General features: G+C 39.5%; 1 protein-coding gene across 2 annotated transcripts in view; it reads left to right on the top strand.

The window, feature by feature from the left end:
- LYPD6B (LY6/PLAUR domain containing 6B) overlaps positions 1–19,869 on the top strand; it is a 222,359-nt gene that overhangs the window by 100,733 nt on the left and 101,757 nt on the right. The window contains exon 1 of one of the 2 annotated variants that reach the window (XM_021074899.1): positions 12,562–13,358. The exons of the other annotated variant lie outside the window; for it this stretch is intronic. The gene's annotated coding sequence lies outside the window, so the exon portion shown is untranslated. Of the gene's footprint in view, positions 1–12,561; positions 13,359–19,869 lie in introns of those variants that run through there. 2 annotated transcript variants of the gene reach the window in all.

The raw sequence follows: 19,869 nt of genomic DNA, 5'->3' as shown, positions 1-19,869 counted from the left end.
ATGTTTGCTGGTGGCATTAACACATTAACACTGAACCGAGGTGATAGTCTTCAGAGTAGAGGATGATATGTAGCCCTCATTACAGCACCTTGGCACCCAGCCCACCGACACCAGCAGCAAGAGCCTTGCTTTCATTGTGAACGAGTTAAGAATGTGAAGAAGGTCACGGCCATCAATCTGTTTTCACTCTGCCAGATAGAATCTCTTTGAGGAGGAGCACGAAACATATATTTTAAAACCTCCAAGGAAGGTGCCCACATGACGATGTTCGTCTTACCACTTTCTAATGTAAGTGTTCAGTCTCTGAAACAGAGCTTACAAGCCTTGCACGACAAAATTTCTCTAAGAAAATGTCTGCATTTTTAAATTGTCTCAGCCACAGTCAGCATACACAATCACTGTATACAGTGAGGCAGGTAGAGGAGAGCAAAAAAAAAAATTTGGTCAAGGTTTCATTAAGTTTACATTCTTGTGAGTCAGTAGTCAGTCCTACTGCAAAGGGAAAAAATGGAGACCGAAGTTCAATGTCCTGCCTGCTTAAGGCTGCTTATTGATTGGAGGGTTAATATATTCTGGAGGAGCCTTCTTCTCCCAGAATGCATCTCTGCTATCTCTCCCTGTAGCCATGAGTCTCTGCATACTATGTCCTTTGTGTTATTTTTGTTTTATTTTTAAGGTTATCTTAGAAAAGAAATGTATAGTAATTAGAATTTGAGTCCTCCAACATAGGATTTAGTTGTGTGAAATTTTATCTAATGTTTAGGTACAGCATGTTTGTTCTTATATATTAAAATTTTAATGTATGTTCAAAATATGTTTAAATCTGTTTTACTTACTATTACTATTGTTATTTGCTACTACAAAATCTTAATATTAGTAATGTTTCATGGTAACGTCATAGTCCGTCAAGTTCATATGTCATCATTTAACTGTTCCACTACTATTGGACATCTAGGGGTGTTTCCAAAATTTCCTCCACTGTAGATGACGATGTAATAAACTTCTTCATGAATATAGCTTCTCCTCCCTTAAATTATTGTTTTCCTTAAGCTAAATTTTTCACAACGGATTTAGAAGGTTAAGGCCAGTTTTATTGTCTATGTGATTATCTTCCTGATAAATGACAGGTGCGTCTTTCACAGATGATGTGATTTTTCTTTTTTTATATTAATTTTTGAGAGTCTAATCTGTACCTAGTTCCTATAGTATTGATTTGTATGATCAGATTTGATGATTGTATCACTCATGGTCCTAGCAGGGCACATATTTCACCTCCTGGGTTCAAATGAAGAATTAAGGCATGGGCTACCCATGGAAGTGTAAGGTGAGAGAACAAACAAGGAACTACAACAGTGAGAAGCCATGGCCAGCCATAGACTGAAGGGACAAGGGCAGGAAATAGTGTTTGTGATCTCTTAAGCTCAGTGGAGGAAGCAAGTGATGGCTGGGGCTGGGGCCGTAGAGGGATGCAACTTCCACCAGAGGGGAGGAGCTGAAGCATGTGGGGAGTGGGAGGAAACACCCCAACTTGCCTTTCCTGCATCGCTCTAATCTCCCACCAGTGCTTCCACTGGCCAAACCCAACCAGAAGTCAACTGGTACAGAAACCTGGGAGATGTGGTCTTCAGGGGTCACTTTCCTGGGCTACAGAGCTGTGCAGACAATGGCTCTCATGCTGGTGGAGGCAAAGGTGACGAAAGAAAACTAGCACAATGATGGAAACTTTGTTTCAATGGCAGTTCAAAACCTATTTTGTAACAGACTCTCAAATTTGGATAAGATTTCTTATCTCTTTAACCTAGTCTCTGAGAGTAGGCCTTAAATATTGCATTTCCTTTATTATGAAAATTAGGTCACAGTGAGAAAACAGGAGACTCTGAAAGGGCATTCAGCTCTGGTAAGAACAAGTCACATATCTGCTGTGTTTGCTTCTTGGCAGTCTTTGTAGTTGCTTTCTGTCAGCTACGATTTTGTCCTGTGTACTAGCTGTTCCATATGTCCTCCAGCTCCTAACCTCATGGTTAGGTTTGGACCCAATATGTTCTTAGTTTCATGGACACATTAAGTGCAGATTATTTATAAGAACCTGATCACAGATAGCATTCCACAGGGCAGTTTCTCACATTGGGAACTGAGTCTGAGTGTTTGTGGACTTTGGGGGTTTGTGATTCTTCTATAAGAATTTTTAAATGTTGCTTTCATTTGGATGGCAATAAAAATTTAATCTGGTATATTCTGGATCTTTGGATAACTGTCTTATTCCGAGTACTGTGACATGATTTGTGTCTGTACCTGCATTTAGGTTTGGGTTCAAATTAGTGTCAAGTCAAACCTGTTTAAATGTGGAAGTTCTTAAGAAAAATCAGAGTAGAATTAATTTGTTGCCAAAGCACTGTTTACATTTAAAGACCAAATGCTGACAGAGCAGGCTGGTGAGGAAAGGTTTCATAGTAGTTCCAATGGGGAAAGTGGCGGAAGAAACCAGTCATTGTATTGACTGTGGAAGTCAATGTTTGCTGAGCTGAGAAAGGGCCTCTGCCACAGCAATTGTGACCGTTGCCATGTCGATCTCATTTAGGAAGCAGTATGGTTTCAGCAGAACATCATCTAGCATATCTTAGTCATTTATTTGGATGCTCTTGGTTTTGTTTTGATTTTAATTTTAATTCTTACTGAAGTGTATTGAAGTGCATTTGATTTCAGATGTACAGCAAAGCGATTCAGTATATATATATATATATATATATATATATATATATACTTTTTCAGTTTCTTTTCCATTATAGGTTATTACAAGATACTAAATATAATTCCCTGTGCTGTGCTATAGGTTCTTGTTGTTTATTTATTTTTATATATGGGAGTATGCATATGTTAATCACAAGATCCTAATCAATTCCCCCTCCCCTTTGCTTTTTGGTAACCATAAATTTGTTTTTAAGGTCCGTGAGTCTACTTTTGTTTTATAAATAAGTTTATTTGTATCATTTTTTTAAGATTCCACATATAAGTGATATATAATATTTATTTTGGTCTGACTTCACTTAATATAATAATCTCTAGATCCATCTGGTATTATTTCATTCTTTTTTATGGCTGAGTAATATTACATACACACACACACACACGCACACGCACATGCACACGCACACATACACACCACCTCTCTGTCAGTGGGCATTCAGGTAGCTTCCAGGTCTTGGCTGTTGTACGTAGTGCTTGGATGCTACTGGTTTTATCATTTGGGTTGTATCTATTTATACATGTACTTTGGTTTGTATAGGTTAAGGGTGATAAATCTAAGGAATTTGTACCTGGTTTTATATTGTTTGCTTTCTAAAAAGCGCACTAACAATAATAAAGTAACGCTGGGGGATTTGAGGGGACATTTTTCACTAAAAAGAAGTTTGTATATAATTCAGTTTAGACTCTTACTATGTGGAGTTAATACTAGACTGGTAATCTCACCCTCTGTGAACTGGTTAAAGGAGGCAGGCAGGAAAGAATTTTTAAAAACACTTTTTTTTTTTTTTAGCTCTAAAAAGACTATCAATCTTCACCCCAAGAATTCATGAAGTTTTGGATTATTTAATAACTCATATTTAGGAAATACTCACATGAGCCACCGGGATTCCACTAGCTCATTTGCTGCATGCTTTTCTAGTTTGGGACTCTTTCATATGGAATCCAAGTGCGGTTCTTGCTGTTTCTGCTATAACCAAGTAGCATGATGAAATCTTGTAAATATTTGCTGACTGATTTTTCTGAAGTATTAATTTCATTGGTTGAAACCATGAAAGAATGTCTCTTCCTTTTAATTCCTCACAGCACTGCCCCTCCAATAATGTAGGTTTTGAATGCAGCACTTCTTGGGGGATACCAATAGATAGTCTTCTTTGGGGGTGGGAGCAATGCCTTGTAATTATCAGTGACATTTTCTCCATTGAGCATTATCTTCTCTGTGCATATAGCAGATAATTTGTATCAACACTCTGGGCAGCTACATGGAAGTGGGAAAACCAGGAAATGGTGTGTTAGGTATTAAGTGCTCGGGTCTGTCCTTTAGGCAGAGGTTATAAAATACATTGTGTAACTGAGGGATCATATGATATGATGAACAGGTGTGCATGCTGGAGGCGCCCGCTAGTCTCAGCTAGGTGATACCTTTTGTCCTTAGCAACTCTCCAGAGTACAATCACTTCACATGCTTTTGGAGTTGTGGAAACAGGGCAGCTATTAACTATTGTCACTGCTCACTAATTCTTCTAATGGAGTTCAAATAATAGATAGTTCCTAAATAATTTGGAACCGGCATTGAAACAAGTCCTGCAGTGTCTCCATTGCCTATTGACCTTTCTACTCTTTGCTTTAGGATTATGTAAAAGGGAACTTGGATTCCACAAGTTAGGGTTCCACTTGCCCTGCTTTTGCTCCTCCCCAACTCTCTTCACACCCCCTTCTCCCCATGCCAGCCCTATTGCCCAAGTTCCCATGAAAAGTGATGAAGTGACCACAGGAAGCTTCTTTAGGTAATTTTCCTGGAGGCCAACCCCAGTACTGAAGAAGACCCAGACTCAGCACCCAAGTTGCAAAGAAGCCTTTGAAGAAGGAATGTCTTGGCTTTGAATTTTATTTTCCTATGAGGAAAGTTGATGTGGGTTGATGAGGTCAGACTGCATCTAACAGAAACATTCCAGGATGAAACTAACCTTTCCCAGTCAAATATAAACCTTTCATATCACCTCTTCTCAGCCACCCCCAAATCTCTTGATTGTCAGAACCCAGAAACTCAAACATATCCTCACTAGCATTCCATGCTGGGACTTTACAAATCCTAATCTCTAAACCTATTTGCTAAAGTCAAACAATGCCTAGCCCCAACAAAGCCCTCTACAAACATAGCCACGCCTAGCCTGCAAGTTAATATAAGTAGATTACTGTCTAGTCACAGCTGTAAGTTTGGCTGCCAGAACTCTGCCTTTCCTTCTCTTCCAGGCCTTTTCTTTGCTCAGGGCTTTTCCTCCTGTCTCAGGGAACCTACCCGGAGTGTCCCATGCTGTCACGAAATGCATCAAATCTGCTGGCCTTTCCCACACCCACTTCCAGCCTGGATTACAACTGGGTAGGGCAGGTCTGGGGTGGGAGGGAAAGTGGTGAGTCCTGGCACAGTTCTGATGGATTAGGGCCATGCTGCCTTTTCCCCCACTGAGAATGGAGTTAATCAGTGTCATAACCCCTCCTCAAACGACATAGCATCTTGGAGTATTTTTTTTTTTTTTAATCTTTTTAGGGCCGCACCTGTGGCATATGGAGGTTCCCAGGCTAGGGGTCTAATCAGAGCTGTAGCTGCTGGCTACATAGCCACAGCAATGCGGGATCAGAGCCACATCTGTGACCTACACCACAGCTCCTGGCAATGCTGGATTCTTAACTCACTGAGAAAAGCCAGGGATTGAACCTGGGTCCTCATGGATGCTAGTCAGATTCATTTCCTTCGAGCCAGGACAGGAACTCTTTTTTTTTTTTTTTTTTTTTTGTCTTTTTAGCAACTTGGAGTATTGTAACTCATCAGTTTCTCTCTCTTTTTGAGATGTAATTACTTATAACACAATATTAGTTTCAGGCATACCACATAATCATTGGATATTTGTATTTATTGTGAAATGATCTCCATAAGTGTAGTTAACATCTGTCCCCATACATAGCTATAATTTTTTTTTTCCTTGTGATGACAACTTGTAAGGTGTACTCTCTTAGTGGCTTGATACAGACAGTATGGTATTGTGAACTAGTCACCATGCCATGCACTACATTCCCAGGACTTAGCTGTTTTGTAACTGGAGGTTTGTACCTTTTGACCACCTTTACCCACTTCCCCTACCCCTCACCCCCTGGTAACCACCAGTTTATCTTCTATGTCTGTGATTTTGTGTTCCCGCTCCCCACTCCCAACATGTAAGTGAGATCATGTGGTATATGTCTTCTCTGTCCAATTTACTTCACTGAGCATAACTGCCCTCAGGGTCCATCCATATTGTCACAAATGGCAAGGCTTCCTTTTTTATGGCTGAGTAATATTTCTTTGTGTATGTATTCCACAATTTCTTTTTTCATTTGTTCATCAATGGACACTTACGTTGCTTCCATGTCTTGGCTATTGTAAATAATGCTTCAGTGAAATGGGGGTGCAGATATCTTTCAGAGTTAGTGTTTTCCACTACCCAGAAGTAGAACTGCCAGATCATGTGGTAGTTCTATTTTTACCCTCTCATGAATTATATGTTATTGTTGTCTAATATTTTAGTTCTGACTTCTTTTACTGCCACAAGATGAACTTTAGTTTTTATCATTATTTTACAGAGACAGTTAAAGATACCTGTATAAAATTACCTACTTTTTTTTTTTGTCCTTTTGCCATTTCTTGGGCTGCTCCTGTGGCATATGGAGGTTCCCAGGCTAGGGGTCTAATCGGAGCTGTAGCCACCGGCCTACGCCAGAGCCACAGCAACATGGGGATCCGATCTGTGGCTACAACCTATACCACAGCTCACGGCAACGCCAGATCCCTAACCCACTGAGCGAGGCCAGGGATCGAACCCATAACCTCGTGGTTCCTAGTTGGATTCGTTAACCACCGAGCCACGATGGGAACTCCTAAAATTATCTACATTTTAACCAACTTTTCTGCTCATAATTTTTTGCACTTCAGCTGTTCCTCTGGGTTCATTTTCTTCTTTCATAATGTACATCCTTTAGGCATTTCTTTTTTTTTAATTTTATTGTATATAGGTGACTTACAATGTTTCAGGAGCACAGCAATACACATTCTTTAGTGAAGTTATGTTCAGAGCCAACTTTCTGTTCTTGTTTATAAGAAAATGTATTTGTTTCATTCCCATTCTTAAGAAATAGCTTCATTGGCTGGTCTAATTAATAGTTTTCCTAACACTTGGAAGATAACTTCCTTTTTTTTTGTCTTTTTGCCTTTTCTACGCCAGAACCACAGCAACACAGGATCTGAGCCGCGTCTGTGACCTACACCACAGCTCACAGCAACGCTGGATCCTTAACCCACTGATCAAGGCCAGGGATCAAACCCACAACCTCATGGTTACTAGTTGGATTTGTTAACCACTGAGCCACGACGGGAAGTCCAGAAGATAGCTTATGTCTTCTGATTTCTGTTGTCACTATTGAGAATTCTGCTTCCATTGTTGATTTCTTCTGTGGCTGCTTTTTATAGTATTGTCATTGTCTTTGGCTTTCTGCAGTGGTACTTTAATTATATAGATGTGGAATATTTTTGATTCCATATTTTACTGCATGAAATATTTTATATATAGTATTCTAAATCTATATCTAAGAATGCTAAATATTTGGTAATTGAGGGTGTCATTCTGTTGTTTCTGGCAACTCATTTATCTTTGTTTCCTTGCGTTGTGTTTTGAGTTTTATTTTTTTGAGAGCTTATATTTGATTAAATTTAATTTGTAGTAGTATTAAGGCCTTAAATTGAGAGCTTTCTTCCAGAGAAGATGTGAATTTTTTTTTGTGCCCTAAAACCTTGGGACAGAACTGACTTGGGACTATGTTAGTAATCTTCATAGTTACGGGTCCCAGCTTAATGCACAAGCCTCACATTCAGCTTTCCCATCATGTGAGGGACCCAGAGTTCAGTCTCTGATGCCAGAGACTGAAGAGCAAGGTTGCTCCCAGGGCAACCTTGACTGGCGTGTCACTTATGATATTGAATTGATCTTACTTTTCTTTTCCCACCTTTCCTCCCTCCCTTTTTTTTTCTTTCTGTTTTCTTTCCACAGCTTTTGAATATTTCTCAACTTTTTTTGATGGTCAGAAATGCTTTATAAAGTTCACTTTTTCTTTTTATCTGGGATCTTCTACATTGTAGCAAGAGGATCTCTCAGAATATGGACTAGAAGCAGAAAATTTGACCAATCTTTTCAGAAGATGCCCCAGTTCTTTTTATCCTCTCAGTCATAGCTAATGTGTGCCTAAGTGTAGGCTGAGCCCTGGAACTACTTTTGGCTTATTAGATATAACGGTGCCCTAATCACCTAGCATTTCGCACACTACCTTAGGACTTTTTTTTTTTTTTTTTTTTTTTTTTTTACTGTGCTGATTATCCTGAGGTCAACTGATTGATTTATTTAAGAGAAAAAGACAGAACCCATTTTTCGAGTGGCTTTTCCCACTTAAATATGATATTACCATCACTTGTTTTTTGAAAATCAAGTTTGTGACTTTTAAAGATTTTTATTATTTTTATTGAGATATAATTGATTTACAATGTCATATTAGTTTCTGATGTACAGAAAAGTGATTCAATTGTGTATATATAATATACATATATTATATCTAGTATATATATTATATATTATAGTTATGTATTTTGTATGTATATACACACATACATACACACATTTATTCTTTTATCAGATTTTTTCCATTATAAGTTATTAAAAGATACTGAATATAGTTCCCTGTCCTATATCATAGGTCCTTATTGTTTATGTATAGTAGTATGTATCTGTTAATTCCAAGCCCCTAATTTATCCCTCTGTGCCTCCTTCTTGCTAACCATAAATTTATTTTCTATGTCTGTGAGTCTGTTTCTGTTTTGTAAATAAGTTCATTTGCATCATGTTTTAAGTTCCACATATAAGTGATATATATTTGTCTTTCTCTGACTCACTTCGTTTGGTGCGATAATCCCTATATCCATCCGTGTTGCCTCAAATGGTATTATTTCATTCTTTTTTTTGGCTGAGTAATAGTCCATTGTGTGTGTGTGTGTGTGTGTGTGTATCCCACATCTTCTTTATCCATTCCTCTCTCAGTGGGTATTTACATATCTTCTGTGTCTTGACTATATAAATAGAGCTGCTATGAACACTGGGGTGTGTGTATCTTTTCAAATTAGCGTTTTCTCCAGAAATACATCCAAGAATAGGATTGCTGGATCCTATGGTAACTAGTTTTTTAAGGAACCTCTATACTATTCTCCACAGTGGCTGCACCAGTTTATATTCCCACAGTGTAGAAGTTTTCCCTTTTCTTCACACCCTATTCGTAGGCTTTTTGATAGTGACCATTCTGACTGGAATGAGGTGGTATCTCATTGTAGTGTTGATTTACGTTTTTCTAATAATTAGTGATGTTGGACATTTTTCATGTGCCTGTTGGCCATCTGGATGTCTTCTTTGGAGAAACATCTATTTAGGTCTTCTGCTTATTTTTTGATTGGGTTATTTTGTTGTTGAGTGAACTGTTTGTATATTTTGCAAATTAAGCCCTTTCAGTTGCATTATTTACAGATGTTTTCTCCAAGTCCTAAGCTGTCTTTACATTTTGTTTATGGTTTCCTTTGCTGTGCAAAACCTTATGTTTGTTTAGGTCCCATTTGTTTGTTTATTCTTTTATTGCTATTACCTTGGGAGACTGACCTAAGAAAACATTGATACAATTGATGTCAGGGAATGTTTTGCCTATTTTTGCTTCTAGGAGTTTTATGTCTTATTTTTACATGTTTGATCCATTTTGAGTTTGTTTTTTTGTATAGGGTATGAAGGAGTGTTCTAATTTCATTGATTTACATGTGGCTGTTCAGTTTTCCTAACACCACTTGCTGAATAGACTGCTTTTTCTCCATTGTATATTCTTGCCTACTTTTTCAAAGATTAATTGACTGTGTGTGGGGGGGGGGTTATTTCTGGACTCTGTTCTCTTCCATTGATCCATTTGTCTGTTTTTTGTGCTAGTACAGTGCTGTTTGATTAGCTTTGATATTTGTCTGAAGTCTAGGAGGGTTATGCCTCCAGCTTTGTTCTTTTCCCTAAGGATTGCTTTGGCATTTGTGGTTGCATATGTAATTTAAGATTATTCTAGTACCTTGAAAAATGTCATAGGTAATTTGATGGATATCACATGAAACCTGTAGATTGCCTTGGGTATTATGGCCATTTTATCAGTATTAATTCTTATAACCCAAGAACATGGGATGTCTTTCCATTTCTTTGAATAATCTTCAGTTTATCAGTGCTTTATCATTCTCAGCATGTAAGTCTTTCACTTCATTGGTCAAGTTTATTCCTAAGTATTTAATTTTTTTATGTGATTTTAAAAGGGATTTTTTTAAAGTGATTTTTAAACTTTCTGATAATTCATTGTTAGTGTACAGAAATGCAACTGATTTCTGTATGTTAATCTTGTTTCTGCTACCAAGCTGAATTTATCAGTTGTAGTTGTTTTTGTATGGAGTCTTTAGGGTTTCCTATATATAATATCATGCCATCTGCATATAGTAATTTTACCTCTTACATTCCAATTTGGATATCCTCTATTTCTTTTTCTTGTTTTATTACTATGGCTAAGACTTCCAGTGCTGTGTTGAATAAAGGTGGTGAGAGTGAGCATCCTTGTCTTGTTCCAGATTTAGGTGGGAAGGCATTCAGCTTTTCACTGTTGAATATTATGTTGGCTGTGGGTTTGTCATAAGTAGCTTTTATCACCTTGAGATATAGTCCCTCTGTACCCACTTTGGTGAGAATTTTTATTCTGAATGGATGTTGAATTTTATCAAATGCTTTTTCTGCCTTTCTTGAGATGATCATGTGGTTTTGGTCTTTTCTTCTGTTGATGTTGTATATGATGTTGATTGATTTGTACATGTTGAACCATCCTTGTGACCCTGGAATGAATGTAGCTTAATTGTAGTGTATCTTTTTCATGTGTTATTGGTTTCAGTTTTCTAATATTTTGTTGACAATTTTTTGCATCTATATTCATTAGAGATATTGTCCTCTAATTTTATTTTTTGGTTATGGTAGTGTCTTTTTTTTTTTTTTTCTGTCTTTTTAGGGCCACACCCGTGTCAGATGGAGGTTCCCAGGCTAGGGGTGGAATTGGTGCTTGTAGCTGTTGGCCTATGCCACAGCCACAGCATTACCAGATCCAAGGCATGTCTGCAACCTACATCACATCTCACAGCAACACCAGATTTTTAACCCCCGAACTAGGCCAGGGATCAAACCTGAATCCTCATGAATACTAGTCAGATTCATTTCCGCTGACTGACGATCAGAACTCCTGGTTTTGGTTTTGATGATGGCTTCATAGAATGACTTTGGGTGTTCCCTCCTCTTTAGTCTTTAAGAAGACTTTCAGAAGCACTGATATAAGTTCTTCTTCGTGTGTTTGGTAGAATTCTTCAGTGAAGTCATCCAGTCCTGGACTTTTATTTGCAGGGAGGTTTGTTTGTTTTTTTGTTTTTTGTCTTTTTTTCTTTTCTGGGACCACACTCATGGCACATGGAGGCTCCCAGGCTAGGGGTCTAATCCGAACTATAGCTGCTGGCGCCACAACAATGCGGGATCCAAGCTACATCTGTGACCTACACCACAGCTCACAGCAATGCTGGATCCTTAACCTGAACAAGGCCAGGGATCGAACCCACAACCTCATCATTCCTAGTTGGATTCATTAACCACTGAGCCACAACAGGAACTCCCTGTTTTTGTTTTTTAATCACAGGTTCTATTTCACTTCTAGTGATTGGTCTGTTCAAGTTGTCTGTTTCTTCTTCATTCAGTTTTGGCAGGTTGTATGTTTTTAGAAACTTGATCCTTTCTTCTAGATTGTCCAGTCTGTTGGCGTATAATTGTTTCTTGTATTCTTTCTTGTATTTCTGTGGTGTTGCTTGTTATTTCTGCTCTTTCATTTATTATTTTGTTTGTTTGGGTCCTCTCTCTTTTCTTCGTGGTGAGCCTGGTCAAAGGTTTGTCAGTTTTGTTTATCCTTTCAAAAAACCAGCTCTTGGTTTAATTATTTTTTCTTTGCTTTTTAAATTTCTACTTTATTTCTTATCTGATCTTTATTATTTCCCTCTGCTGACTTTAGATTTTGTTTGTTCTTTTTTTTTTTATATAATTCTCTCTATATATTTTCTTCTTTTCTTTTCTTTCTTTCTTTTTTGTATTTTTAGGGCTGCATCTGTGGCATATGGAAGTTTCCAGGCTAGGGGTCAAATCGGAACTATAGATGCTAGTCTATGCCATAGCCACAGCAATGTCAAATGTAAGCTGAATCTGTGACCTATGCTGCAGCTTGCAGCAATATTGGATCCTTAACCCACTGAGTGAGGTCAGGGATCAAACCCACATCCTCATGGATACTGCTTGGGTTCTTAACGCATTGAGCCACAATGGAAACTCCTCTCTCTCTCTTTTTTTTTAATAGTTCTTTTAGGTGGTGGGTTAGGTTATTTATTTGAGATTTTTATTGTTTGTTGAGGAAGGCCTATATCACTGTGAACTTCCCTTTTAGTATTGCTTTTGCAGTGTCCCATGTTTTTGTATGGTTGTGTTTTCATTGTCATTTGTTTCAAGGTATTTTCTGATTTCTTCTTTGATTTCTTCATTGACCTATTGGTTTTGTAGAAAGGAGCATGTTTTTAGTCTCCATGTAATTGTTTTTTTTCCCCTCATTTATTTTTCTGTGGTTGATTTCTAGTTTATGTTGTTGTAGTCAGAAAAGATGCTTGAAATTATTTCTGTCCTCTTAAATTGGTTGAGGCTTGTTTTGTGTCGTAGTGTGTGATATATCCCAGAGAATGGTCCACGAATAGGATGTGTGTTCTGTTTTGTTTTGTTTTGAATGTGGTGTCCTGAGGATATCAGTGAACTCTAACTGCTCTGTTGTGTCATTTAGGGCCTCTGTTGCCTTATTGATTTTCTATATGGAAGATCTGTCCTTTGATGTCAGTAAACTGTTAATCTCCCACTATTATTGTATTCCCATAAATTTTTTCCTTTATGTCTTTTAGCATTTGTTTTATATATTCATGTGCTCCTATTTTGGGTGCATATATGATAAGAGTGCCCTCAAAGTCTGCCACTGATATTGCTGAAGAAAAAAAAAACCTGCCAAGAGAGAACTGGAAATCTACTCAGATGTCCAGTAGCTGCTGTGCTCACAAAGCTGCTGGCTGGTGTAAATCTGAAGCTGCCAGGAATCAGCTCATATTTCAGCCCTGCCTCTGCATGTGGGAAACCTGCAGGCACTTGTGGACTGCTAGAGCTTATATAGGCAGGTCTGTGCCTGCTGTGAGCACTCCAGGAATGAAGCTTCTATGTTGGGGCCATTCCCCTCTTCATGAGTTGACAATGGGGCTCCTATGATGGACCTGGGCTTCATCCTGCACCCACCCCCAGTTGTACCTGTGGACACACCCTAGGCCCTTTGGGCTGTTTCCATGCAGCCAAACAAAGTGGTCTCCCTGGGCCTGTTCACTGAAGCCAGAGTTTCAGCATGCACACCAGCAGGTGCATATCTTAGGGCTGGTAAGTGCATTGAGCTGGCCAGGACTGCCGGTACTGGTCTCTCTCTATTCTTCCTGTGACAGGCTGGCTGCTGCACTCTCCTCTATGTTTCTGAAGCTCCCCTTCTGTCCCAGATGATCTCCCACTAGTGAAGGAACTTCCCAGGGTGAGGGAACCCTTCTTCTTTCACAGCTCTCCCCCAGCATATAGGCATTGTATGATTCTTTTTTCCTTCTTCTTCTTTTTTCTCCCTTTTATTCTGTCTGGTTACATGGTGATCTTTCTTTCAGCTTTGTTCAGTAAGTATTCTGTGAGAATTGTTCCACATGTAGATGTATTTTTATATATTTTTGGAAGGAGGTGTGATCCGTATCCTTCTCTTCTGCCATCTTGATCTCCCAGGCAGCTTATTTTTTTTTCTGTACCTGGCTACACTTATATGTGATAAACTTTTCTGGAATTGAATTACATTTTTCTACATGGTTTGACAGAGATGTGGGTAGGTAGACATTGAGGGAGGTACCTTCAGAAAGCATTTGAAATCTGGCAGGTGAGGCCCTTTTTAAAAATTAAAAATTTTTTTTTTTAATTTTTAAATTTCTTAAGGCTACACCTGTGGCATATGGAAGTTCTCGGGCTAGGGGTTGAATCAGAGCTGTAGCTGCCAGCTTACACCACAACCACAGCAATGCAGGGTCTGAGCTGCATCTATGATCTACACCACAGCTCATGGCAACTCCAGATCCTTAACCCACTGAGTGAGGCCAGGGATTAAACCCACATCTTCATGGATACTAGTCAGGTTCATAACCCACTGAGCCACAGTGGGAACTCCTGACAGGTGAGTTTTAATTATCAGAGCAAGTTGTTTTGTTCATCTTATAGATCCAAATCTTGGATTTAAGGGATTATTTTCTGAAAACTGATTCCTTATGCTAATTCTCATCATTGGTACCTCATTTCCCTTCCCATTATTGATGAGCAGCTGCTGTAATTAGACAAGAGGATCTCACAGGATAGAGAGTGGAGATAGAAATGAATTTTAGTTGGTGCTAATCAAGGCAGTCTTTAATGTTCTTGCCTCACCTGGATAGAGACATGTGAAAGAAATATGTAAGGTACTCAGTGTTTCCAGTGAAGTGGTAAGAGGGTCTTTGCATATGAAACACATCGTAAAATTTCTCTTCAAAATAGCCTTTCAAAATAAATCAGAATTTCAAACACAGAGCCTTTTGTACCAACTGAATAACAACAGGATGTATTATAGATAGTTATGGATCTGTTCATTGCTCAGATGCTGTGAACATGCCAATTAGGAACCTATCCCCTTCCTTATATTTTCTCTGGAGACAGCTTGATTCATTTGTTTGTTTGTTTTAACAGCTGCACCCATGATGGCATATGGAAATTCCTGGCCTAGGGGTCAAATCAGAGCTGCAGCTGCAGGCCTACACCACAGCCATGGCAACACTGGATCCAAGCTGCGTCTGTGACCAACACTGCAGCTTGCACGTTGCCAGGTCATTAACCCACTGAACAAGGCCAGGGATTGAACCTGTATCCTCACAGAGACAGTGTTGGATCCTTAACCTCCTGAGACACAATGGGAGCTCCAAGACAGCTTGATTTTTTAATTTGCCTGGTTTTCTGATCTCCTGGATTATTCACCAGAAGAAAATCTGATGAGAATTATGTAGGCCACCTGCCTGAACATCACAAATGAGAGGAAGGGAGAACTCACCTTGGGAATCTCATCTCTTTACTGATGAAAAATGATGATTAATTCCTAATTGGTTGAACTGTAATGCTGAGTGGGTGAAGAGCAAAGGGAATATGGGATTTTGTGGTGTACTTCATGCTTCCTAAAACTCAGTGTATAGAGGATACCTTTCAACACATAACCTCTGCTGGTTATCTGCTGGGGACCTATAAGACAGGAATGACTAAAATCTGTATGTTTAGGAAGGTTCTTGAAAAAGCTGTCTAGGCTTCTAAAACACTAATGTGAGAAAAAAAATCTAAGAGTTACAGCATGTGAAATTACTTAGAGCATGAATGACTTCCTAAGCTTGAGAAAAATAATAAAAATAGCAAGCAGAGTGTTTTTTGGGGAGTGTGGCCTGAAGGAATTAGGACAGGTGCCAGGCCTGGGCTGCCCTCTGCTTGTACATATACTCCTGGTTTTAGGGAACCTCTATCTGAAATGTTCTCTTTGGGATAAATGCAGTTAACTCCTTCATATAGAGCTATAAATCACTAGTAAATTCCGTGGTTTTTAACTGGAGATAATCTTTCAGTCAAGGGAAATGCCGCCCCCAATGTGTGAGAGCCAGTATATCTACAGGGTGGGAGAAATTACCTTTTGAAGGATTAGTGGGGAGTACTAAGTGCTTTATAGAGTTAGAAAGCTTTTCCTGTGTGTTGGCAGCTTCTGCAGCTTGTGGTGCTTGTGATGATGAAATAGATGAGACTCATGGTGGACTTCATCCAGCTTTTTTTTTTTTTTTTTTTTACTTTTTAGGGCTGTACCCGCAGCATATGAAAATTCCCAGGCTAGGGGTCAAATCAGAGATACAGCTGCTGGCCTACACCACAACCAAGCAATGCCAAATCTGAATCACATCTGCGACCTACATCACAGCTCACGGCAACACCAGATGCTTGACCCACTGAGTGGGGCCAGGGATGGAACCTGTGTCCTCATGGATACTAGTCGGGTTCCTTTCTGTTAGCCACAATGGGAACTCCCATCCAGCTTTTTGGATAGGGTTTTGTATTTTCAGAGCAGGGAACCTATCAAATGCTTCTCTGCAGCCTTCCCTTCTCAGTTCCTGGTTCATTGTAGGAGCTCTAGAAACATTGACTGTTGAATGGATGTCAGCTGAGGATTTGCCTGTAGGGCTGGGGTATCTGGGAAGGAGGAAGAAAGAGGTTTTCAGACAGATGCCTGACGCTGAGGGCTTGTATGCTGAAATCCAGCATTGTCTTGCTCTTTTGCCAAGGTCCGTCCTTGATGGGGTTTTTCCTTTTGTGAAAAAAGTGTCTTTCTGTTCTTGTTGGTTTTCTACTCCCTGGACTTCTGCTTCTGCTCCATCCCAGGCCCTCGCCACTGATCCCGAGCCAGGGTGCTGTGGGCCCTGAGCTCAAATATAGTGACTGCATCCCCCTCTTTTCTGTAGGCCGTTGAAAGCCCTGCTAGACCAGGACCCTGAACAGCAACTCTTCTCCCTACACATCTGAAACCAAGCCTTGCCTTTCTCTGCTTTGGATTTACTTAAGACACAGCCAGGGACTTGGCTTCACCTGTGCGACTCTTACTAAAGACTTAATTTGTGCTACTCTGCTGATCTGTTCTCCACCCCTGCTTCTAAAATGGCAAATTTCCTGATGTATTGCATTTGTATTGTTCTGGGGGGGAAAAAAACAACCCTTGAAATGCCTTTTGAAGGGGAGGAGGGAAAGCCAACTGTTTTAATTTGGACCTCAGAGTAGTTTGGCTCTTGTCCTGTAGCCATTCTATCATGAGTCTTTACTTAGGCAAACATCCACGAGGCGAGGAATCAAGGAGGCTTGAAAGTTAGTCATCCATCTCAGGTACCTGACAAATTCTCAAAGTTCAAGGTGCTTGCTCAAAACCCAGATATTTCCAATGCCTCTGAAAAAGGGAGGGCAGCCTGGTCCCACTGAGTTATAGCCGGGCTGGATTGAGTGAGTCTCTGTGGCTGGGGAAAGGAGCATGGACCGTGTTCTTTTTATTGCTGCCACCACTGTAAATTGGCATCCATTCTGTCTACACCCTTCGGAGCTTCCTACCTAGGACAAGAGTATGACAACGTATGACTAAGGCTTGGTCTTTCTTACACCTGATTTGTGGCTGGGAAAGGTTATTGAGCCTGAGGACCTCTTTATGACTTGTCTCCTGCCAAAAACCTCCCACTTACTTGAAAAGCCTTTTATACCAAGTGTCTACAACATCAGTCATAATGATACCTTTCCATGTTCGTTTGTTTAGATATGCCACACTTCTGCCTGCCCTTGGCAGTCCTCCTGGACTAGGCTGCTTTTGTTAATCGCATGGATGTTGTGAGTATTATGTTCACAAGTGGATGTAGAGAAGATATTTTGATTGAACTACAAATTCTCACCCCACAAGCTACTCACGCTTAGCAAAAATACATTAAGCAGTTGTGATCTGGGGTTTCATTAATCTCGGGGATTATGCTCCTTGCACATCAGTTAAATACTGTGGTTTCTGTACCTTCCCCTAATCATATTGACCTTTTTATGAAAGAACTTTTGATACTAAGCTGTGTCTTAGAATGTTTCAATATAAGGGTAGTTGTTGATCTTAATTGGTGATCTCGAATTGATTTCATCTCACATGCTTTTATGTTATAGCTTCCTTAATGTTGTCAACAGGAGTGGACTTCAAAGCGCTCTCAGTCCTAATCTTGTGCTTCTGTTCACTGAAGATAAGCAGCCATTTCTTATTTTACTTTCATATGGGTTTCCAGTGGGTCTAAAGAAACCCTTAGTTGTTCAGGCAGGACTAAATAAGAAAAGATAAGAAAGAGGGAGGAAAGAAAAAGACAGATTGAGAAAGTACAAGAAAGATAAAGAGAAGGGAGAGGAGAAAGATAGCAGTATTAGGGGAAGGTTATATAGGTCCCACATTATTTCAGGGCTGCAGTTCTTCTGTGTAATAGTTGAGAAGCCAAAGGTTAAAAAGGGCCTGTCTGCAAGCCCCCAAAAGAAAGTGTGTGCATGGGTCATGTGGGTGCTCCCTTCTCTCCTCCCTAAGTCTGATGGTCCAAGAATGCAAAAGCCCTCGAGGCTGAGGGCAATGGAGAGCTGGAGATTTCTGAGTTAACTCAGTCTCTTATGTGACTTCAGGGTTCTCACAGAAAATTCTCCAGCATAAGGCAATGGACATCTGACTAGCAAAGTCTTTAGGGATAAGTAAGAGCTAAAAACAGGATGAAAGGTCTTAACTAATGATGAAAATACTTCTTTCAAAGAGAGAAACATCTCAAAAGAACCCACAGAACCAGAGAATCTTTGGTGACAGCATCCCTGGTATTATTTTAGTCTCATCTTTGTTCTGTGTAGATGGGGAAACAGAGACCAAGAGATGAAATGATGTGCCCCAGGCTACACAGTGCATGTTTGAGCAAAGCCGTGTACAGTAGGTCTTTTCCATACCATTGCGTTGTCTTTTTTAGGAATGGAATCATAGACAATCAACTCGTGCTGCATACTATATGTTGAACCACCATATGACCCAGCAGTACCACTCTTGGGCATATATCCAGATGAAACTTTCCTTAAAAAAGACACATGCACCCTCATGTTTATTGCAGCACTATTCACAATAGCCAAAACATGGAAAAAACCCAAATGTCCATCGATAGGTGATTAGGTTAGGAAGATGTGGTATATATACACAATGGAATACTACTCAGCCATAAAAAAGAAAAAAATAATGCCATCTGCAGCAACATGGATGGAACTAGACACTCTCATCATGAGTGAAGTAAGTCAGAAAGGGAAAGACAAATACCCATATTATATCACTTATATCTGAAATCTAATATAAGGCACAAAGGAACCTTTCCACAGAAAAGAAAATCATGGACTTGGAGAATAGACTTGTGGTTGCCAAGGGGGAAGGGGGAGGGAGTGGGATGGATTAGGAGCTTGGGGTTAATGGATGCAAACTATTGCCTTTGGAATGGATTAGCAATGAGATCCTGCTGTATAGCACTGAGAACTTTGTCTGGTCACTTATGATGAGCTTGATTATGTGAGAAAAAAGAATGTATACATGTATGTGTAACTGGGTCACCATGCTGTATAGTAGAAAACTGACAGAACACTGTAAAGCAGCTATAATGGAAAAAAATAAAAAATCATTATAAAAAAAAAAAAAAGGATGTTAGCAGCCAAATGAAAACGCACCCATGGGAGCTGGGAAAAAAAAAATCACATATCTGGTAATGGATTAATATCCAGAATATATAGGAAATTTCTACAACTCAAAAACAAACAACTTGATTTTAAAATGGGGAAAAAATCAAATATAACAGGACTGACAAGCATTTGATTCACGACGATCAAGAGAAGATCCATGACTGAAATGGAGTTCTTCTTTTTGAAGCCTGGTCCTTTTTGGGCTGAGCCAGATTACCTGGGTGCAACAAATAAAAGCAACATTCTAGATGGAGTCCAGGCTGCCTGGTACAGACTTACACTCTAAAGGTTGATGTGGGAATGGACTCACCTTCTAGGTACCATGATTTGATTTCTGTTGGTAAAGGAGGAAAGAAACTTGGGAATGGTACTTAGGTTAAGAACAAGTAGGCATGATTCCAGGTGTCCTTTCTTCAGCTTGAGTTTCTCAATTCATAGTGGTGCCAGTGGGTGCTGGGCAGAGCCCCACATTTTGGCAGCCTCTTCTTTTCTGCAAATGGAAATGAATTTTTTCACCAGCTACATACCAAGAAGGAGAAAGGCTTCAAAACTCTTTTGGAGC

This window comes from Sus scrofa, chromosome 15, assembly GCF_000003025.6.
Source record: "Sus scrofa isolate TJ Tabasco breed Duroc chromosome 15, Sscrofa11.1, whole genome shotgun sequence".
Classification (NCBI taxonomy): Eukaryota; Metazoa; Chordata; class Mammalia; order Artiodactyla; family Suidae; genus Sus; species Sus scrofa.
Note: the sequence above shows the minus strand (reverse complement) of the source record. Positions and strands in the feature narration are given on the sequence as shown.